The 24,439-nt window shown below is 40.3% G+C and overlaps 1 protein-coding gene across 2 annotated transcripts in view; it reads left to right on the top strand.

Annotated features, from left to right (window-relative positions):
* KCNJ14 (potassium inwardly rectifying channel subfamily J member 14) overlaps positions 1-24,439 on the top strand; it is a 71,441-nt gene that overhangs the window by 4,614 nt on the left and 42,388 nt on the right. The window contains exons 1-2 of one of the 2 annotated variants that reach the window (XM_063435705.1): positions 5,256-5,885; positions 9,820-10,051. The gene's annotated coding sequence lies outside the window, so the exon portion shown is untranslated. Of the gene's footprint in view, positions 1-5,255; positions 5,886-9,819; positions 10,052-24,439 lie in introns of those variants that run through there. The other variant, XM_063435706.1, reaches the window with a different exon arrangement.

Below are 24,439 nucleotides of genomic sequence, written 5' to 3'. Positions count from 1 at the left end.
GTGATTCTGTGGAGCTATTTTCGGGAATGTACAGAGCCTCAAGCCCAGACTTTGTACAACAATTTCTCGGGACAAGGAGCTATTTGGGGATGTATGGCATGGTGGGATGCATTACTGTATTGTGTGTATTTTTGTTTTTTTGGTGTGTTCAGCTTCCTGTGTCCAGAAGATACCATTATCTCTCAGACAAAACGACGCCTGGGAGGGCTTATATTTTCATGTTACCTTAAAAGGAGACCCCCTGATGGGGGTCTGTGCATAAATGCTGTGCTTCTTGCCTGAAATAAACAGTTCTATTTCACCCTTCACTAAGTCTTGACTAGTGTTTGGGTGATACCATGATTGCGCTCCTGCAAGCGACTATAATCACTGGCTAGCCGCTCTAATCACTCCAGGGCTGGGCACAACAAGGAAGGGGCGACCACAGGCGGAAGTAACCCATCCTTAAGAGGGTATACCCCCACAAGGTCCATTGATTAAAAAAATCATAATAATAATAAAATATATATATATATATATATATATATATATATATACACACACACACACACACACTTCACATGCTCTTGCTTAACTATTGAAACTTAAGAGGGATATAAGAGAACAAAACTGGTTTGGACTGGCTGACAATTAAATTAGTTGTTGTAAAGCTGACTTTGTGCACTGTGCAAATGCTCTTGCTGCTTTAGTCTCTCTAACACTGTGGCATGGTCCCTTTCTTCTACATTCACTACATCCACCAGGAGCATCTGACTGCTAATAAGGAGGTAAGGAGTGGACAAGTGAGTACTAGGGGACTGTCCTTAGGAAGCGTGGATCGAGCGCATCATTAAATGCATTTATGCCAAGCTCAGGGTGCTGTCTGCATAGTTCTAATTCTTCATGCAGACATGCCCCCTTTTTGGGCATGTTGGCCAATTTTGGTGGTTCTGGGTACGTGATTTGCATCAGTAGCCCAACCTTTTACTCTACCCACCAACATCCTGCTTGACTGGACACTGCTGTTAGGGGTATGGATTTACTTGAACGATGAAAGTGAGAGGTTTCTTATAACTGCATCCTGTGAGTTTTCCTCCAGCACCACCCACGCCAGATACATGACGCTTGGGAGGTATAACTATTTTAGTGTTTTTTGTCTATAAGATTCTGTAAGTAGACCCATTATAATTGTCGGTACCAGGCCCAATGGGCTCTTAATCTGGCCCTGGCTACACTACCTTCATACCGCAAGCTGGTCCCTATAGATTTAGTCTTATCTAGTTCATGTTGAAAAGTCTTTTCATTCATCCAAGTGGCTATGTATGAAAGGCACGGATGTGAACGATATGGAAAAGAGAAGTACAGCAACTTCAAGGCTGATCTAGGGTTCTTTGAGCAGTCTGAACTTGATTTGCACCAAGGAATAGTTCAACATTGTAGTTATAGAATTAAATATTTCAAGGTGCCATTTGTCCCATCATTTAGGACTTGTCAAGCAACGATCTTATATATTACATTTAAAATAGATACAATTACATCTAAGAGTGAGGTTGAAACATTGGATGCCACAAAGAGGTCATCCTTAGAGGTCATTTCTGCAAGAAAACACACACTTCACCATTCCTTTAAACAAGACAAGCTTTGAAAACATTATATAACAAATCACAAGGGAAGAAGCAAAATCAAATAAGTGATTCAAGTAGGTGAAATGTAAGGTTATTGAAAGAAAAACAATAAAATAAATTACTGCTGAGTGGATCAATAACAGACTAGATATGTGTAATGAATCCACTCAGCAGTATTTTTTTTTATTATTCGTTCAATTCTATATATATTTATGTATGTGGGGGGAGATTAAATAATAAAGTTATTTATAAATATCATATAAAATGATAAAATCTTGGTAAACAGCATAAAGTTTTTTTAAAAAAAATCATGAAACAAAGACTTTAGACATACATTGCTAAAACAATATATTAAGTGAAAATCTACTTAGCTCTAATTGGTAACACTCAGCAGCTTACACATGATAAATGGATCAGCATCAACTCAGGACAATGAGGTAAGTTTCTTGTTGCATGTTCAGAAGATCATGGACACCTCTAGAGACAAGGCTGGACTGGGGACACGAAGCAGCCCTGGAAAAAAATCTATGGCAGCACCATAAGTCATTGTGCTATGTAGTGTGTGTTATATAACACACACTACATAGCGTATATACACACACACATATCTATATATACACCGGTGTGTGTGTGTGTGTGTGTGTGTGTATATATTTATATATATATATTGGAATATTTATTTTTCAATTCAAAATATTAGTCCTTTTAGGGTAATTAAATTATACAGTAAAGCATACTCACATGCAGACACAGACAATCTTACTGATGCACACAAATAGGCTCATTGACAGACAATCTCAATGACACACACAGACAAGGTTACTGGTACACACACAAATTTAGTACAGACAAACTCTGATACACACACAAGCTTACTACAGACAAGCTCACTGCACACACATGCTCACCCATGCTCCCTACAGACAAGCTCACTAACACACACACAATCCCTACAAACAAGCTCACTAACACACACACAATCCCTACAAACAAGCTCACTGACACACACAGGGCCGGCCTTAGGGGTGTGCGAGCTGTGCGGCCGCACAGGGCGCCATGGAGCAGGGGGCGCCGTGCGGCCGCACAGCCGATGTAAAAAAAAAAAAAAAAAAATTTTTTTTTTTTTTTTAAATTTGCAGCGGGGGCGGAGCTTACCGTGCGGCGGGGGCGGAGCTAAAAGCGCCGGAAAACTGCTGCAGGGGAAGCAGGAAGGAGTCCCTGCTTCCCCACCAAACAGTCACCAGGAGCTGCACTGCCTCCACAATTAACTCCACAGGTAACTGTGTGATTGTCAGGTGAGTGTGACTCTCTGCCTATGTGTATGACTGTCTGCCTCTGTGTGTGTGTTACTGTCTGTGTGTGTGTGTATGACTGTCTGCCTCTGTGTGTCTGTGTGTATGACTGTCTGCCTCTGTGTGTGTGTCTGTGTGTATGACTGTCTGCCTCTGTGTGTATGACTATCTGCCTGTGTGTGTCTGTGTGTGTGTGTGTGTGTATGACTGTCTGCGTGTGTGTGTGTGTGTATGACTGTCTGCGTGTGTGTGTATAACTGTCTGCCTCTGTGTGTATTACTGTCTGCCTCTGTGTGTTTGTCTGTGTGTATTACTGTCTGCCTCTGTGTGTGTGACTATCTGCCTGTGTGTTTGTCTGTGTGTGTGTGTATGACTGTCTGCGTGTGTGTGTATGACTGTCTGCATGTGTGTGTGTGTATATGACTGTCTGCCACTGTGTGTCTGTGTGTATTACTGTCTGCCACTGTGTGTCTGTGTGTATTACTGTCTGCCTCTGTGTGTTTGTCTGTGTGTATTACTGTCTGCCTCTGTGTGTGTGACTGTGTATGACTGCCTCTGTGTGTATGACTGCCTCTGTGTGTATGACTGCCTCTGTGTGTATGACTGTCTGCCTGTGTGTGTGTGTGTGTCTGTGTGTATGACTGTCTGCGTGTGTGTGTGTGTGTATGACTGTCTGCCTCTGTGTGTATGACTGTGTGTGTGTCTGTGTGTATTACGGTCTGCCTCTGTGTGTGTCTGTGTGTATTACTGTCTGTGTGTATGACTGACTGTCTGCCTGTGTGTGTCTGTGTGTATGACTGTCTGCCTTTGTGTGTCTGTGTGTGTGTGTGTGTATGACTGTCTGCCTGTGTGTGTGTGTATGACTGTCTGCTTGTGTGTGTGTGGATGTCTTCCTGTGTGTGTATGGCCGTCTGACTCTGTGTGTGTGTGTGTGTGTGTGTGTGTCACATACAACCAATACACGCATATCACACACTGTTAATATACCCATTACAAATATCACACATAGCATACATATCACACACAGTCATCACATGTACTATTACATACACAGACAACACAAACATAACAGCATACATGGATGACGGGGGGGGGGGGGGGCGCTGTGAAGATTTTTCGCACAGGGCGTCTAAATGCCTAAGGCCGGCCCTGGACACACATACAAGCTCACTCACTAGCAGGCACACACAAACTCACTAGCAGGTGCATACACACAGAAGCTCACTCACTAGCAGATGCGCACACACACACACACAGAACCTCACTCACTAGCAGATGCACAAAGACATCCACACACCCAGAGGCAGGCACCCACACACACAGAGGCAGACATACACACACAGAGACAAGCAGAAAGCCACACACACAGAGACAGGCAGACAGACACACACACACACACACACGCACACACAGGCAGACAGTCAAACACACACAGGCAGATAGTCATACACACACAGGCAGATAGCCACACACACACAGGCAGACAGCCATACATACACACAGAGGCACACAGTCGCACACACACACACAGACAGTGTCACACACATAGGCAGACAGACAGTCATGCACACACACAGAGGCAGACAGTCACACACACACACACACACAGACAGTGTAACACACACACACACAGGCAGACAGTCATACATACACACAGAGGCAGACAGTCACACACACAGACAGTGTCACACACGCACACACAGGCAGACATTCATACATACACACAGAGGCAGTCAGTCACACACAACCGCACACACACACAGGCAGACAGTCATACTTACACACAGAGGCAGACAGTCACACACACACAGTGTCACACACACAGGCAGACAGTCATACATACACACAGAGGCAGACAGTCACACACACAGGCAGACAGACAGTCATACATACACACAGAGGCAGTCACACAGACAGACAGTCATACATACACACAGAGGCAGTCACACACACACACAGTCACAAACTCACAGGCAGTCACACACAGACACACTGACCTGCTTCTTACCTTCACATCCCTTGGAGCTCCTGGAGGCTTGTTGTTGGGGAAGCAGGGACTCCTTACTGCTTCCCATGCTGCATTAACCAGGCCCCCCTGCACGCTAAGCCCCACCCCTGCCGCACGCTAGCTCTGCCCCAACGCAGTTTTTTTTTTTATGAGCCATGTGTGAGTTGGGCCGGCCGCTTGGCTCCCCCTGCTCCCATGGGGTCCTGTGCACAGCTCACACATGGCCAGCCGGGATCACAGGAGCCTGAGCAATGATTAGGGCTGTCAGCCCAGCCCCAGGTGCCGTGGCCCACCGGGAAATTTCCTAGTATCCCAGTGGGCCACTCCGGCCCTGTCTAGAGACACCTGGGTTCTTTATCAGATCCAGTCATGAAACTAAAGGCCTTCTGACTCCTGACTGCTGGTTTTATAGCACTCTTAATTAGTGACTGCCCAGAGAGGCCACAAGTAGGAGGACTAGTGTCTTGACTAAAGGTGAATCCTGGATTCTGTCACACTTTGACAGGAAATGACTACATGAGCAATCACTTCCTTCCAAAACTACATGGCTCAATAGATGTGTGACAGCCATGTTTTGTTTTTGTTCTTTTTAAATTCTTTATTTTTCGTTGTGCAGAATAGTCCAAAAATGCCTGTAATAACATGACAGCAGAGGACAGGAATTGCTGCTTGTTCAGCTAGTGCGGTTCCGCCGATGAGGTTGGCCGCAGCTCCTGGTCAGGTCCACACTAGTAGTAGCTTGGAGCCCCACAGCCACTGACAGCAAGAGTGCTCCGGGGAGGTTTCCAGCCATTCCCAGTCGCTATCAGTCAGTCACCAGAAGAATAAAGTCCGCCAGTTATCAAAATTAGAAGCTAGAAAGCAAGATTTGTGAGGAGCTCCTGTTTCATGCGTCTGTTCAGCATGGCTGTCAAGACCCGTCCCTGTATGACAGCCATCTTAACTCATTTGACATCACATTATTCCATGGACCACTAACAGGTGTGAGATATCCTTGTTCATGGATGGGAACGTTTAAAATTGGTTATTTGTCCATAACAAATTGTCCATAACAAATCCAGAATCTTTTAAACCTCTTCCCATCCCCCCTTCCCTCTCTTTCCCATCATTTGAAATACACTCAATTCGCCTTTTCAAACCCTTCTCTGCTAACATTGCTGTTATTTACCGTCCCCCTGGTTCCCCTCTTCTCTTCCTTGACCACTTTGCTGCCTGGCTACCCTATTTCCTCTCTTCTAACATTCCATCCCTAATTCTCGGGGACTTCAATATTCCTATAAACCCACCTTTGACCTCTGCATCCACTAAACTACTTTCAATTACTTCCTCCCTCGGGCTATCGCAGTGGGCAGATTCTCCCACCCATGTAGCTGGCAATACCCTTGACCTAATCTTCACTTATGCATGTACAGTAACTAATATCTGCAACACTCCATATCCACTCTCTGATCACCACCTCTTATCATTTGCTCTTGCGTACCCCCTCACCCAACAACCTCAGCCTAACCCCCCTCAACTCAGGAGGGACCTTAATTCTCTTGATCTCCAACAGTTGTCAGCTGACATTGATTCACAACTGCTGTCCATCCCTTCCCTCTCCTGTCCTTCACTGGCCATCTCCATATATAACTCTACTCTTACATCTGCCTTGAACACTGCAGTGCCACTCCAAACCAGCACCTCGAGGAGGACCCGCCCCCAACCATGGCATACTAAATCAACGCGCTACCTGCAAAGATGCTCCCGTTGTGCTGAACGCTCCTGGAGGAAGTCTCGTACCCAATCAGACTTTCTCCATTATAGATTCATATTGTGTTCATACAGTGCAGCCCTTGCCCTTGCCAAACAGTCCTATTTTTCCTCTCTCATTAGTTCATGTTCCCGCAACCCCAGGCGTCTCTTTGACACCTTTAATTCTCTTCTTCGCCCTGCTGTGGCCACCCCCAAAACTAACCTTACTTCTGATAACTTTGCATGTTACTTCACTGACAAGATTGAACAGCTAAGGAAAGAATTCTCCCCTCCTTGCCTTTCTGTTTCTCAATCACACATAAATCATGCCTTTCCTACCCTTCATACATTCTCCCCAGCTACTGACCAAGAGGTGGCTGCTCTTCTTTGCTCCTCTCGCCCCACCACTTGCCCGCTCGATCCTGTCCCATCTCACCTTATCAGATCTCTCTCCACTTGTCTCGTGCCTTCTCTAACACACATCTTCAACTGCTCGCTCTCTTCTGGCATCGTCCCTGCTGACCTTAAACATGCCACTGTAGTACCTATACTAAAAAAACCATCCCTCGACCCATCCACCCTTTCTAACTACCGTCCCATATCCCTGCTCCCTTTTTCCTCAAAGCTTCTGGAAAGACTTGTCTTTACCCGTTTGTCTCATTTCCTCAATTCCAACTCTCTCCTTGACCCCCTTCAATCTGGCTTCCGCCCTCTCCACTCTACAGAGACTGCCCTTATCAAAGTCACTAACGACCTAATCGCAGCTAAATCCAAAGGCCACTACTCCATACTAATTCTTCTTGACCTCTCAGCGGCCTTTGACACCGTTGATCATGCTCTCCTTCTTCAAACTCTTCAATCGCTTGGTCTCTGTGGCTCTGTCCTCTCGTGGCTTTCCTCTTATCTCTCCCAACGCTCATTCAGTGTCTCCTTTTCTAATGATACCTCCTCCCCTCGCCCTGTCTCGGTTGGAGTCCCCCAAGGCTCCGTCCTTGGTCCCCTTCTATTTTCTCTTTATACTGCCTCTCTTGGCAAACTTATTACCTCTTTTGGATTCCACTACCACCTGTACGCTGATGACACCCAGCTATATCTCTCCTCCCCGGACCTCTCCCCTGCTGTCCTGCAACGTGTCACTGCTTGCCTTTCTTCCATCTCTGACTGGATGTCCTCCCGCTTCCTGAAACTCAATCTCTCAAAAACTGAGCTCCTTGTCTTTCCTCCTCCTAATACTGATCCTCCTCTTTCGCTCTCCCTTCAAGTTTGTGGTACCAACATCAGTCCGTCCTTGCAAGCGCGATGTCTTGGCGTCATACTTGACTCTGGTCTCACCTTTGAGCCTCACATCCAGCATGTTGCCAAATCCTGTAGATTCCATCTTAAAAACATAGCCCGCATCCGCCCCTTTCTTGCACCAGATACTACCAAGGAGCTTGTCCATGCTCTAGTAATTTCCCACATGGATTACTGTAACCCTCTCCTGATTGGTCTTCCCAAAAGCCGTACTGCACCCCTACAGTCCGTAATGAATGCTGCTGCTAGACTGATTTTCCTCTCTAGTCGTTTCTCTCACACCTCACCCCTCTGCCAGTCCTTACATTGGCTTCCTGTATGCTATAGGAGTCAATTCAAGGTACTAACTCACACCTATAAAGCACTGAACAACTCTAGCCCCTCTTATATCTCCTCACAGATCCATAGGTATGTCCCTTCTCGGTCTCTCCGCTCTGCCCGTGACCACCTCCTGTCCGTTGTCCGCACTCGTACGGCCAACTCGCACTTGCAGGACTTCTCGCGGGCGGCTCCCTTCCTATGGAATAGCCTGCCTACCGCCATCAGACTCTCCCCTAGTCTTGCATCTTTTAAGAAGTGCCTTAAAACCCATCTCTTTAGGAAAGCTTATGGCCTCCAAGACTAACCAATACCTCACATACCTGTCTCTTGCCCTCTCCTAAAGGGCAGTCCACCTTATTTGATTGCAAATTCCTGTCCTAATGTGTTTTACACCCCACCTCCTATAGAATGTAAGCTCAATCGAGCAGGGTCCTGTTCAACCTATTGTTTCCTGTAAGTTTATTTGTAATTGTCCTATTTATAGTTAAATCCCCCCTCTCATAATATTGTAAAGCGCTACGGAATCTGTTGGCGCTATATAAATTGCAATAATAATAATAATAATAATAAAAAAAAGCAAAATTCATTATTTTACAAATACTGTTAAAAAATGTTTTTACATCTGATGGATCATGTTTAGTGTAAGCTTGGGTGAGCATTTAAAGCAAGGCAATAGCTTAAATACTTAAATCATTTTGTATCTTTGTAATTCTTGTATTGTTGTCCTATTTCTTCCTCAACAGTACAATGTAAAATCCTTATGCAACAAAACGGAATTAACCCTTTAAGAACCACACATCACTTCAGTGATCTGATATATTCCTATGGTCCCTGAAGTGGTGAATTAACCATTTGTCAGTTTGACAATTTAACCATTTAAATACCACTCAAGGGGACTAATAGTACATTTTGAGACATAACATCTGCGATAGAATGATGCAAATGTCCCTGAAGTTAGAAGCGTTTGCAGACATTAAATTATTTAGTAGGTTTAAACAGGGCATTCCATTTTCACTTGGATAATGTATAAATGACAATACATTAAATTCATGATGTTTCTTAAGCGCCTGAATGTAGAGTTGTAAAAATAAAACATATTCAATAATAAAGATAAACAAACACTGCCAACCCTGTTCAGCTATAGTTTTGCTAATCTGATCAATAATTCTATTGACCTTCCTATTGGAAAAACCAAGGGCAGCAGATCGAGACATATTAATGTATACTGCAGATAGAAGGATGGTGTCTGGTTTCAAAGACAAGAGATGGTAGCTATATTTTATTCGTAATGTATTCTATGTCTTTTTACCGTTAACAATAACAAGTGTATTTTAGCAGAACATAAAGAATACCTGATGCTGTGCACTTAAAGTCACCCATATAAGTAGACACAATGGGAGGGACCAAACTCCAGTCATTTCCAAGCCTGCTTAGGGAAGGCTCATCCTCACAGGGGGACTGGGGTTGAGAGGTGATTGGCTGAAGTCCTAGGACACAGCAGTGATTGGATCAAAGGATTGAGCCACATCCATGATGATTTAATTTTATTCTCTGAAATTCCTATATGCAGGGCTGGAGAAGGGAAGCAAGGAGACTCACTGCTGTACACCAGACACAAGAAAAAAAAAAAACTAACTTTAACTGCTTTTGGTATTCAGCCTGACAGTACAAATGAGGACCATTAATACACCTTTATGAAGAAGGTGAAAAAAAGAAATTAAAGTGTAATCAGCGTGCAAGTGAGATCCCCGTTTTTACATGCGACAGGGTTGAAAATATGTTAAGATGCACACTTTTCACAGGTAAGAACTTTCATGCAATTATTTTATATTGGTAAATAGATGATAGAAATAGCTATATTTTATTCAATGCATTTAAAAAATATTTTTTTTTTTTATCCATCTCAGACAGTCATGTAAAGGTGAGCTCAGGTCAAAGGGATTAATATAAAGACAGGCTTGAGAAATAAACTTAAGTGACTTGTCCAAACATTAAACAAAGGAGAAGTTCTGTTTTCGTAAAGTAACATTTTATTAAATACACACACAAAAAAAAAACAACCAACTATTAATATGACTATGGTACGATAGCGAGGTGTTGATAATATAGAATACTGATTAGAACATGTATTTTATCTTTGCCCCTTTAGTGACCTACTCAGCTCAGTACAGTGTGAGTTGTATTACATGACGGCAATGAAAAGTGTGACTAATTACAAACGGTGTGAGGAGTGGATGAGACGATTTATAAGTGCAATATAGCTTTAAAACCTACGTAACGCGATATTGTCAGGTTTCAGAATGTTCATATTAAACACTCTACAGAGAACGGTGATCATTAATAAGTTAACATCACATTATGTAACAAGGAAGTGTGCAATTAGGTTTTTACTAATTTTCAATTACATATAGGGGGTTTAATGTTAATATTACAAAATATAAAGGTACTTAGGCTATCACGTTCAGATGGATGAAATATTGAAGTGATCCTGCTTGGAAACAAAATCGGAATATGCAATAGATACTAAAAGGAGTGCAGGTGGAGCAGTTATCACTGTGCTATCTTACAAGAGAGTTGGACCATTTCTTTTTGTTTCTATTTTTTTCTTTGTATTAATCACTCTAGAGCCACATGTAAAACTATAATCACTCAAACAGGAACTGTGGAGAAATAAACAAGAGAATTGCATTGTGTTGGGACAAAAAGCTGAATGGGGGGAAAAAAACTCAACTTCGCTATTTTCCAGCTGTTTAAAAAAAATGCAATTTCCTTATGTATTCTCCAAAATGTGCAGCTTAGTGAATAACCACAAATAATGTTAATTTACTCCAATGTGTTTATTTACTAAGGGATTGTCAGGAGTTGATTAGAAATTGCACAATTTTGGGCAAAATATCATAATCGGAAATATTCTCCATTGCGTCTTTTTTCCAGGTTTTCTGTTTTGGCCTTTAAGTTGCAATCCCCTCATCAATTAATGGGATTTCACATTTTAATGAATAACTCTATAACGCTTTAAAAAAAAACAAAAAACCCTAAACTGTCTTTTACACCATCTCCTTTTAAATCCTCATTACCATAGTGCAACACAAACATGCAAGGAAAGGATAACTTGTTCTCATTTTCTTATTTATAGTCTTTATTATTAGTAGATATCACAGTAATAAACACTATAGTCAATAAACTACAAAATGCCCAGAATATAGCAGGACACATTTCCTAGATGTTATCTTTACATAGCGTTTGTCTGTCAGCTCTGCACAATTTCAATTTAGTGAACGACCTAAAAACATGAAACAGTTACTTGCTCTGAAACTGACACCCAAACAAAAAAAAAAAATGCAGGCCAAGCTAACCAAAGTGGAAAAAAATAGAATTGGAGAATTTTTCTAATTTAGCAGCAAATACAAAGTTTTTTCGAACATATATATTATATATTTCTATGAACAGCTAAGATACTGCGCAGAACCCTCCGACTCCTAGACCTCTGGTACAGACCTCTGGTAGAGGACCCGAGAATGAGGAATAAATACACCACCCAGGAGGGGTGAAAAAAAAAATATTTTTTATATATCCTATCCTGTGTATATGCCTATGTCTGAATTGAGCTCTTCCGTTTTAATGCTTAAGAGCAATTTGATTGGCTGGAACAGCACAGCCAATCACTTGCTTCATTCCTTTACCAAAAAATGCTTCTGATATAGTCTGTTAGCCTTGAAATATTTATTTATTTGCCTTCTGCAAATGGGTTTTTGGAATAGTATATGACCGTTTGCTAGTCCCACCATGTGGAAGGGTGTCCGTAGGTCTTCGTAAATCTTTTGGTCTCCACATTTTAAATCAAATTTTAGGAATGGAGAGGTCTTTATTTATTGTACATTATTATTGTAATACAATTTGCAGTCTTTTTCATTAAAGTAAAGATGTTCAAGAGTGTGGAACGTCAGTGTTTGATTAGTATCCAACTTGTTTTACTTGCAATAGCTAGTCATTGTTCCAAACTTGAGCTGACCGGAGCACTGTCTGCTGTGATGGGTGACATTGCACTCAACTTGTCTTTAGTAAATAGGAGGTTTTGCTTCAGTATGGCTATTACACACCCGGTATTTATTTTATTCATGTTTTATTTGTCATCTATGAGCAACCAAACCAAATGGAACTCTCAAATTTCTTGAATAGGATTCTCCTATATCTCCATTTTAACCAGAAACAGTTTTTAAAATGTAACAGGCTCCGATCGAGCATAGTGTAGATGGTAGTGTATGGCCTTCGTTTTACCCAGTACAGCCTTACACAGTGCATTTATATAAGCAACGTTTTGATGTATTCATTGAAAAAGTGTTCAATGTGTTCTCTGCTAGGGCCTTACATTAACGAAATAACAATATATGTTTTGCACATTTATCTTTTAGTTTTGGCTGCTTGTGGTTAGCAAGCAAACTTTCATGAATTCGTATGCCAATGCAATTGGTACCTATGTTATCAGTGCATTAGTTTTAAAATACACATAATGGTTTTGACTTTTTATTTATCCCTTTGCACAATCTTGATATTCTGGTACCTGGTTCACCATATGGCTGAGCTCAGGCCTGGTCAGTACTCTTATTATGGACATGCGCATTAGTTATCAAGTGCTGTTACATACACACACACACATATATATATATATCTCCCTCCCTTACATATGCAAAAGAGAAAGCGAGGGAATGATCTAAAATCTAAAATGATGATGAAGTGTGTGTTACGGGAAATAGTGCCATCTGAGGTTTCTAGAACCATCATATTGAACCATATGATCAAAAGCAGCATTGTTTTTTCATATCTGCTTTACCATTACAAATATTTGGTTGTATAATTTTGTTCTTGTAATTATTCGCATGGATTAATGTAATTCTCTCCTAATTGATCTATCCAGAAGCCGTACTGCCCACTACAAGCTGTAATAAATGCTACAGCCAGGCTGATTTTTCTCTACTGTCGCTCCTCTCCTTCCTTACCCTTCTATCAATCCTTACATTGTCTTTCTGTATCCTATAGATGTCAATTCAAAATACTAACCTTTTCCTTTTTTACTTTGTGCAAATGGGTTATGTTATGTTGATAAAGATCTTAACAACTCTAGCCCTGTTACATTTCTTCACCGATTCGTAGGTACGCCCCTTCTCTGTCTCTCTGCTCTGCTGGTGGCCTTCTCCTGTCCACTGCTCGCACCCTTACAGCTAATTCATGCTTGCAGGCTCCTTTCCTTTGGAACAGCCTGTCTACCCCATCAGAATCTCCCCTAGTCTTCAATCATTTAAGAATTCTCTCAAAACCTATCATTTCAGAAATGCTAATGGATTCCCAGAGTAACCTCTATTTTACAAATCTGTCTCTTTCTTTCTCCTAATGGGCCCCACTCCACTCTCACCTCCAGTTCTGCTATTTTTCCACCTTGTTGTTTGCTGTCCCCCTTGATTCCTTTCCTATTGTATCTTTTTACTGCAATACTCTAGACTGCAAGCTCGTCTGAGCAGGGTTCTCATCAACCTACTGTTCCTCTAACATTTTGTCATTGACTCCTTAATTGTTAAATTCTCCCCTTTTTATAATATTATAAAGTGCTGCAGAACAAGTTGGCACTGTATATATACCAATATTTAATAATAATATAGAGTTTGATTAGAATTAGATCTAGGATCAATTTAATCTCATGACAACAATGTTACATATATTATATATCCTGGTTTACGTGACATGTACTCAAACTCAGGCCCATTTGATTTACTAATGCACCAGGAGAGAATCCAATCCAGGGATTAGGAATTACACTATTTCCATCTAGGGGAGATGAAGGGAAAGAGACATAAGTGATGAGGAGAGATATTGAGACCTATACAATGGAGGGGGAGGTGAGGAGATGCACATGTGGAAAGGCCACAACAGAATGGCAGATGCGCTGAGTGAGGAGAATGTTTTTTTAATAAATACATGTAGCAGAAAGGGCAATGGAATAGTATGTAGACATGGGTTTACATAGAGCATTAAGTAGACCAGGGAATACCAAAACAGATGCACTTGCATGCATACACTATCCTCAAATGCTATTCACACTAATCTCCATACAATACATCCCTTCATTCACACACAAATACACCCCTTCATTCACATACACTGACATACTGCACTAATACACCCCCATTTACACACACACACCACCTTCTACACCCTGCAATCACATGCACAGGCATTCCCCACATACAACTCTTCATTCACACACAATCTCTCCACACAAATACATAACTATACTTTAAACATCCGCATATTAACACAATAACACTCTGAACAAATACATATCTGCATTTGCACGTAGTACTGAGAAAAAGAACCCCTGTGCATTTTCTGTATGACTGTGAGCATATAAAGCTATAGAGGGACACTTAGCACATAGACCACTTCAGCTCATTTAAGTGGTCTAGGTGCAATGTACCTTCCCCCTTAGTCCTGCAATGACAGCCACTAGAGGCACTTCCTGGTTTGTAGTAGACTTTAAGTCTCTTAAATGACGCTGGACGTCCTCACTCTTTGCCCTAGAACATTCAGCGTCAATGAAATCCCCATTGATTGAATGCAGGTGGAGGGAGATTGGCGCTGCATTCGCGTGAGTAAATAAAGTATTCTTATGTGTCACAGGGAGGAGGGTTGGGGACCAGAGGGCAGTTGTTAATTAGTGTTTTCTGTGTGGCTGAGCATGCGTCTGTGTCTTACATTGTAGTTATAAGTAAACTGTATTTACTAGGTATCTAGCAATAGCTGCATTATTATATAATTTCCCATGCTGTTTTTTTTTAATATTGTGTCCATCCCAGAATTTTTTAATTTACCGGTAGTTTTCAGATTCTAAAATGTTGGCTTCTAACTTTTTTTGGAACCATGGTATAGTTGAATAGGATAAACATTTCTGTTGCACACCTACTTATTTTCCTTTTATTTGACCCTGTCTAGAGAGATACATATTCTTCTAGCCTAACTGATTTTAGTTGAAAATATTTGCAGTAGTTTAATAATATTTATTTAAAAAAAACACAAAAAAAAAAACACATTTTAAGAGGTGGCCTGAAGCACATCAATTTGCCACGGCTCACTCTAGGGAAATTCTCCTGTGCTCTCTGCCAGCAATGTACACTTTCTTATTTTATACATGACTCAGCTCTGAGTCCTTTCTCAGTCTTACCCTTTCTCAGTCTTACCCTCTTAGCAGTATACACAGTGCTCTCTCTTAGTACTCTTTCTAGTCTCTCTTAAAATATGGACCCTTCTTTGGAAAACATGTCTCCCCTATCTAAAAGTTAAAATATCCCATGTTGTAGAGGAAGGATTACTGTTCACTTGTATCCTTTTAAATAGTGCTCAGTAAATCCAGCCTCAGGACTACAGTTCCCAATGTAGGACATCACTGGTGGGTAATCATGTGGTGAGTTATCAGAAAAGTTATGAGATCTTGAAACAAACAGATACAAGATAGGCATAGCTGTAAAGTGACATACTTACCACTAGGTTGTTTAAGGACACTATATAATCATAAAAAAGAGTAATTCATTCTAAAATGACTTTGTAACTGCTCAAAGAGCCGCGTCTTCGGACTATAAGCTGTTATAGTGACACTCAGCGTACACCGTGATGCTAACCATTTGTGCAAGTAAGCTGCTAGTTTGTTTTTTAATCACTGAATATAATAAAGTATATATATATGTTTGGGTTCCATAGAAGTTGTGGCAATTTACACTATTTTGAGACGTGTTACCCTTGATCTAACAAGCTGCTTTATTGTGTATGGAGTGGCATTTAAATGTGAGTTTATTCGTTTATATAGTGTATTTCTTTGGTGTTTATATGATAAGTTGCACTAGGCAGTGTGTTTTCTGAATTTTGTTCTCTGGCCTGTATACTGGGAGAAACAGATTACATGATCTGCTAGATTTGAACTTTAAAGGGAAATGACTCATAAATGAGAAAAGATCACCGAAGACTGAGCCAGTTTTACTAAGTTTTCTTCAAAATAAAAAGATAATTGCCGAAAATAGAAAAGATTGGTATTTTGCTGCTTTTTCCTATCCCGAAGGTTTGTAAGTAGTGCTCCACTTTTCTGGACATTTTGTTCTAAAATTACTTGTCACTGTCAAAATAAGTGTTGCTCCTCTGTGGAAAGTGAAGGTCTGAATAGTAAAGAGCCTTGATGCTTCCTTTTACATCATACAATAGTTTAGCATTTAGATGACTTAATTTATTCCATCACAGTAGCAGGAAATTGCTTTTAGTTAGCTTTGCTACTTTTATACACGTTTGGTATGCTTTATTTTAAACTATGTTAAGATGAACATGATAGCTGTGTTACCTGGTTTGTAGATATGATACAATGATATCTGTAACCAATAAAAAAAAAAAGTGTTTATGTCTTCCTTGTTAGTGTTGAAACGTTTTATTTTTTTATTATGTCACATACTTTTCGTTTTTTGACCAGAGAAAGACACTTTGATTTTAAGAGGTGTCTCTTTTGTGTGTGTGATAGAAGACCACTTATGTATAATGATAGGACTTTAAATAAATCTTCCTATTTTGCCTGTCTTTTTGATTTAAATAGGTACTTGTTTAGAGAGTTCGCTAGCTCTCTGGTCTTAGCAAACGCAAAGCACTAAACAACCAGGAAATCCCATCTTTGTACCTAAATGCAATCTATAAGGGCCAAGGACCATTAATAAAAAATCACCTCATAGAAACATAGAATGTGACAGCAGATAAGAACCATTCGGCCCATCTAGTCTGCCCAATTTTCGAAATACTTTCAATAGTCCCTGGCCTTATCTTATAGTTAGGACAGCCTTATGCCTATCCCACGCATGCTTAAACTCCTTTTACTGTGTTAACCTCTACCACTTCAGCTGGAAGGCTATTCCATGCATCCACCACCCTCTCAGTAAAGTAATACTTCCTGATATTATTTTTAAACCTTTGTCCCTCTAATTTAAGACTATGTGCTCTTGTTGTGGTAGTTTTTCTTCTTTTAAATATAGTCTCCTCCTTTACTGTGTTGATTCCCTTTATGTATTTAAATGTTTCTACCATATCCCCCCTGTCTCGTCTTTCCTCCGAGCTATACATGTTAAGATCCTTTAACCTTTCCTGGTAAGTTTTATCCTGCAATCCATGAACCAGTTTAGTAGCCCTTCTCTGAACTCTCTCTAAGGTATCAATATCCTTCTGAAGATACGGTCTCCAGTACTGTGTACAGTACTCCAGGTGAGGTCTCACCAGTGTTCTGTACAATGGCATGAGTACTTCCCTCTTTCTACTGCTAATACAACCAAGCATTCTGCTAGCATTTCCTGCTGTTCTATTACATTGTCTGCCTACCTTTAAGTCATCAGAAATAATCACCCCTAAATCCCTTTCCTAAATCCCTAAATAATCATCCCTAAATCCCTTAGGACTCTATCAAATATTCTGTACTCTGCCCTTGGGTTTTTACGTCCAAGATGCATTATCCTAAAACTTATCCACATTAAATGTCAGTTGCCACAACTCTGTTCATTTTTCTAGTTTACCTAAATCATTTGCCATTTGGCTTATCCCTCCTGGAACATCAACCCTGTTACATATCTTGGTATCATCAGCAAAAAGGCATACCTTACCATCAAGACCTTCTGCAATATCACTAATAAAAATACTAAAGAGAATGGGTCCAAGTACAGATCCCTGAGGTACCCCACTGGTGACAAGCCCAAGCTTCGAATATACTCCATTGACTACAACCCTCTATTGCCTGTCACTCAGCCACTGCCTTACCCATTCAACAATATTGGAATCCAAACTCAAAGATTGCAGTTGATTGATAAGCCTTCCATGTGCAACAGTGTCAAAAGCATTACTGACAACCTCCATAGGCTGTCAGACATTAAAATAGTAAAAAACAAAAACAAAAAAACTGATAATGGCTGTCCATGATAGGAAGATGTCAGAACACACAGTGCATCACTGTTTTCTGTATATGGGGCTATACAGTCACAGCCCAGTTGGAGTACTTATGATGACCCCTGTCCACTACCAAATGTGTCTTCAATGAGGACATTAGTGTCAGAACTGGACCATGGAACAATGTAAGAAGGTTGCCTGGTCTGATAAATCATGTTAGATCTTTTAGATCAGGTGGATGGCCATGTGCATTGTTTACCTCGGGAAGAAATGTCAGCACGAGGCACTGTGGGAAGAAGGCAGGCTGACGGGCAATGTTTTACTGGGAAACCGTGGGTCCTGGCATTCGCATGGCTGTTACATTGACACGTAGCGGTAGCACCTATATAGCGATTGTTGCAGACCATGTGCACCACTTCATGGCAATGGTGTTCCCTGATGGCAGTGGCCTCTTTCAGCAGGATAATGCACCCTGCCAGATTGCAAAAAAGTGTTCAGGAATGGTTAGAGAAACAGTCCAAAGAGTTCAAGGTGTTTCCTTGGCCTCCAAATTCTACCGATCTCAAATGAGCATCTGTGGGATGTGCTGGAACAACAAATCTCACAAATTGCAGGACTTATCATAGTGCCAGATACCACATCATAGCTGTTTTGGCAGCACAAGGAGGGCGATACATAAACAATATTAAGCAGACGGTTTTAAAGTTATAACTGATCAATGTTTATATCTAACACATATATATATATATATATATATACACACACTTATTTTTTTTTTTAATTTTTTTTTTTTACATACATTATTTATTAAGCATACCTATATCTATTTCTACTTTCCTCTAGTAACTATTCATTACTATTCAGTAGAGGGGATGTCTTCTTTAACTTTTGCAGAATGAACTCCCCTATGTTATTGCTAAAACGGTAAGTGGTATTGGCCGAGCTGTGGAAGGCAATTCCATTGGTTTCTTGCTGCAGGAGAGTGAATGGGGTTATATAAGAGGTGGAATAGATCAGGTCATCTTTCTTCTCAATTCAGGGAGATGCATGCAAGTCTGCTCACATTACTGCCTATGGTGTGATAAACCTACTTCACACTTGGTGGGTGAACAAACAAAGAACTTCTGTTATAGGAGTCTCAGTCACTTTTACTCATTCATCCCTTGCACATGGTTTGAAGGAAGTTGAGAGAAAGATAATGGTTATTATGAGTCTTGAGAAGGCTCCAGAGGACTTCCGCATTATATAAATATTCACTTGTATATACTTATTCAGCAGTTAAAAACTGCTTGACAAAATCTTAAGGCTCTTTCTGGTACCCGCATCATTAAAACCAGGCCATATTGCTAACATGGAAGTTAAACTTTAACATATTAATATCATCCAACCTCTACAGTGAAGATTGCCTGAGAGCACTGGGCTAACCAGCTCTGCTATTCAATAATGCACAGACTGCACAAAATATCAGGGGGGAAATAATTTGACATTAGAGCAGGGTACAGTGCCTGATCCCTCTTCGAGTGTCTATTTAACCAAATTTGCATCTATAGCCTTTAATAAACATACAATCTATTGTAAATTCAAAGCTTAGAAATATAATTTTAAAATGTAACTAATCTTTAAAACTAGTTTTAAAATATATTTTAGAATTCAGGGCATGTCTAATAGTGAACAAATTGCATGCATGCTTGACTCCCCCAAGACTCCAGTTGTCAGCATGTGTAGATTATCCTTGTATCTGCAGTAAAATATCACCATTGTATCGATTGGTTTTATATGATATTTATCATTTCATCCGATTTACCCAACCTCCCTGGCTTTCGCTACAGAGGCAATTGTCGGGAATTGACAAAAGAGTTTCAAACGTTAAGTCCAAAACAGCCAAGATGGGAAAATAGCTGATTTGATCATTTTAGCATAAATTTGAAATGTAATGGTCAATTTCAGGTCATTTCCATTTTAGTAACTAACCATATTTATATGATGCAGCAGTTCAGAGTAAAATAAAAAGAGGGGTTAGTAATAAAAAAGTGCACTCAACTGGATTTTAGCAAAAGCTATCTAAACTTTATATACATGTCAAAATATAGCCCTTTTCAAGATGTATGCATGTACCAGGGTTATTCACTAAAGTGAGAAATCAAAGTGAATTTCAAATTTTAGGCCGAAGTAGCTGACTTAGACAATGTTTCCAAATCAGCCATAAATTGAAATTCACTTTCCACACACAAATTTTAAAAAAATCACTTTAATTTTAACTTTGAATTATTACCTTAGTGAATAACCCTGTATAAATATAAATGGATGACACACAGAAATATATAGAAGTACATACATGTACATATAGAACTACACACAAACATCAGCAGTGCAGAGAGTTATACTGTAGCTGTACTGAGCACGTTTGAATACTCCAATTTACTTATCTGGTCTAACATAAGGGAGGGATAGTAGTGTATAGCTCTAGTGAATCTGGATGAAGATCATGGTCCTTACAGTATCCCTTTAATCACCCACTGGAGGCTCCTGCAGGATCTAGCAGGTATAGATTAAACAGACTGTGCAATAAAGTTTAAATTAAAGCTCCCTTTACAGGAAATGTGTAGGGAGTCTGTGCTAGTGACAGACAGGGGAGGTGTGGCTAGGGCTACATAAACAAAGTGATTTAACTCCTGAATGGCAGAGAATTGAACATTGAGACTGCATGGACATGATCTGTACACCAAAACCACACCATTAAGCTAAAGTTGTTTTGGCGTTTAAAGTAAATCTTTAGAAAACGTTTTAGCTATGTAGAGCATGTCCCTACAGCCTCATTGCTCAATTCTATGCTATTTAGGGGTTTATGCAGCTCTATTCATACCTCTCCTGGCTGTAACTCCCACAGCCTCCGTACACACTTCCTGAATAGAGATCTAATTTTAAACTTCCTTTATTACAGTGTGTTTCTTTTAGAAATTTTGTTCTTCTGCTCTGTTAATTGCTTCCTAGAACCTTTAGCAGCCATGTGAGATTAAAGTTAAATTAGAGTTCAATTAACAGAGCAGGATATAAGCACTTTAAAAGTAAACATACTGTGCTGTAGGATCAGTTTGTAAATTAAACATTTTTTTTCATGGAGGCTGTGTGAGTCACATGCAGGGCAGGTGTGGCTAGGACTGCATAAACAAAGGGATTGCATTTCTAAACGTTAGAATATGAAACAGTGAGGCAACACAAGCATGCTATATACACCAAAAATCTCTTTATTAAGCTAAAGTGGTTTTGGTCCTTAGACTCTCCCTTTAATTTATACAATTCATGTGGTGCTTCCCTTCCACTTACACCCCACCCCACTACATAAGTAAAAATGTTTCCCTAAAAGTTGCAGTCTTTTGGAACTATTTATATAGTAAGTATTGTATTCAGTGACATATACATCTCCCATGTTAAAATTAATTTAGGACACAGTATGTGAGTACTTTGACACAGTACTGGACTTAGTAAGGTTTGGCCATGTGGCGTATGAAACTATAGGGTAAAAATGACCCATTCAAGAAAAAAAAGTTAAGATGCAGCTGTTAGCAGACCCTTCCCTCATCAATAACGGACACTCCAGACCCATTATTCTCTGCAGCTTGATGAAGTGATTTATGTGTGGAGAGTGTGTCCTCTTTTTTATTGTACAGTATTATACCCCCTGGCAGTCAGTCAGACAAGAGGTCCTGTTATTTTCTAGTTGTTTATCTCTGTGGAGCTAAATTCAAGAGGCATACAATTGCCCAGATCACCTGCTTTGCAAAACAGTCTCATTGAGCTGCATTGGGAAGTCTGTGATTGGACAGCCACTAAAAGCTTTAGCTGAAGAAGAAGTGCAAAGGCTTTAGACAAGAGAACTGCAGCTTTTACAAGCTGGTTTTAATCATACGGTTACCTCCAATGAAAAAAAAAAAGCATAATTAAATGCATGTATGTTTTCATTTGGGGTATATATACTAAACAGTGAATGTGTTTTATTTGGGCAGTGCCATGTCCCTTTAAAAGGCAGACACGAGATCTACAGCATTTGCAAGCAGGTTTTTTACCTATACCCCCCAAGCAACCAAAAATGCAGATTTAAATGCATGCATGGTTTTATTTGGGTACATATACTAAACAGTTATTTGTATTTATTTGCATTTTTTATTGGAGTGTTTCTTTAAAATATATAAAACTATTGGTGATTCCCTTTCCATAGTATTGCTAAACATTCTACATGGTCTGGGCAGTGATGGCTCTTTTATCTGAGCAAAGAATGAAATAAAAGCATTGTACACCCCCCACATTTAGAGAATTATTTACTAACACTTTGAAACTTCAAACCTTAGCGAATAATACAAAAATAAATAAAAAAAAAAGACAAAGGCCAGTCTCAAGAGACTCTTTATCAAGCATAGAATTCAAATACTGTTTAACGTGCTTTTTCTTTATATTAATAACATTCTGTTAAATGGTTTTCCTTAATTGTTTTTTCTTATATCCATCTGTTAAATATCTGATGTGTAATATTGTGTATTACTTGCTGATACTTATGTTGAAGTTACGTACAACTACATCAGTATTCTATATGATTTTGCATTCCCATAAAGAAATTAATTTTAAAAAAATATCCGATATTTAGTGTTTAACAAGCATGCAAAAATAAAATCTTGGAATTCTAATTTAAAGATGCAATTATTTTGCGTGTTAGTATGTAAAGTGTTTTGAGTGTCCCTTTAAACAATCCGCTTATGAGATAGCAAATCCACGTACAAAACACTGTAAGCAAATGAGGCCCATGACCAAAAGCGTTGTTGCCTTTGGCAAAGCTGTGTTCATTTGCTCTCTGCCTGTCTGCACGCTACTTACTGGACGCATCCAGTTTTCATTGATTTATACATGGTGTAAAATTTTCGATGCCGGAGAGAGCTGCTGGATTAATTTCCATGAAGGGAATGAATTGTAATGATCTGTCTGTAGTAAGTCCTAGAAATAACTGTGTAAGCTGACATGTGAGAGCTACATATTGCATTTTTTTATGTTATTTAAAAAGGCAAGGAAATTAGAATGAAAAATAAATATTGTTCAATATGGTCAGATTTCTTAATACAGAAAATAAATGATTTTTCAGGCACTCAAGTTAAATTAAAAGTGAGCAGGTTTATTGGAGCAGATGAAAGCGACATTTCACAAGGGCCCTGCTGTGGGCCGAAACTTTGCTTTCATTTGCTCAAATAAACCTGCTCACTTTGGATTTACCTCGAGTACCCTAGACCATCATTTATTTTTCTGAAAATTACATTCTGAGGACTGGCTAACCTCAGGCCCGGTTGCACCCTGGGATCTGTGAGCATGCAATATTTTTTATGGAAATTAGATTCTTTAATATCGAAATCAATTCTAAATAAATCCTAATGAATAAAATGCAAAATGGAGTCAGTCTTTACTTTACTTTTACATTAGAGTTTAACAGGAACCTTACATAACCCTATAGTGACTAATATGTAAATAATTTTGAAATAAGTATCTGAGAGTGTGTCTGCATGCCTTCAAACCAGTAAAAGTAAGAACCAAAGCACACTTTTGTTTCTTTTATCCGTCCCATTGTCCTTCTAAAATGGCTTCTGTTTTGCTTCAGAGTATGCAGTGTTTACACTTTGGGATTAACCCCTTAAGGACTGAGCCAAATGTACACGTTGTGATCAAAACAAAACACAAACAAAAACTTGAACTTGCGGGTGGGCAGGGCCTGACAGCCAAGATGGCTGGATGTGTTTGTTAACAGCTCCTGCACATCTGAACTTAATCCAAACGCATCCAACTCGAAACGACCAAAACTCAGAGAGGAGCAGATAGTGGACTGATGACACAGCGAGTGGGCATCCGTGGGTGCCCCTGTTTAAGCCTCCACCGTCCGAACACGCGGCCTAGCAGGAATGGCGGCCAGGTACCTGGGGGAGACGGCCGATCCCCCGGTGCTGAACCGGTTGTGACCGAAGGCAAGTCTGATGCCCTGCAAACCCCCCCCCCTGGACCGGTGGGGGTTATCCCGGTCCCCCCAGGCTCACCCCAGAGACTCACCTGGCAAGCTGGCAATCCACACAACACCCCAGACAGGGAGGCCCAAGATAGCGGAAGAGCTCTCCTCGTGGAGGCTAGACCTGCACGGCCGGAGTCGGACCACCCGGACCCACCGAACCACACGCAACAACGCATAGATAAAGCGTTCCAACGATTCTGGCAAC

The sequence above is a fragment of the Pelobates fuscus genome, chromosome 11, assembly GCF_036172605.1.
Source record: "Pelobates fuscus isolate aPelFus1 chromosome 11, aPelFus1.pri, whole genome shotgun sequence".
NCBI lineage: Eukaryota > Metazoa > Chordata > Amphibia > Anura > Pelobatidae > Pelobates > Pelobates fuscus.
The sequence above is the reverse complement of the archived record's forward strand: the minus strand, read 5'-3'. Positions and strand labels throughout refer to the sequence as shown.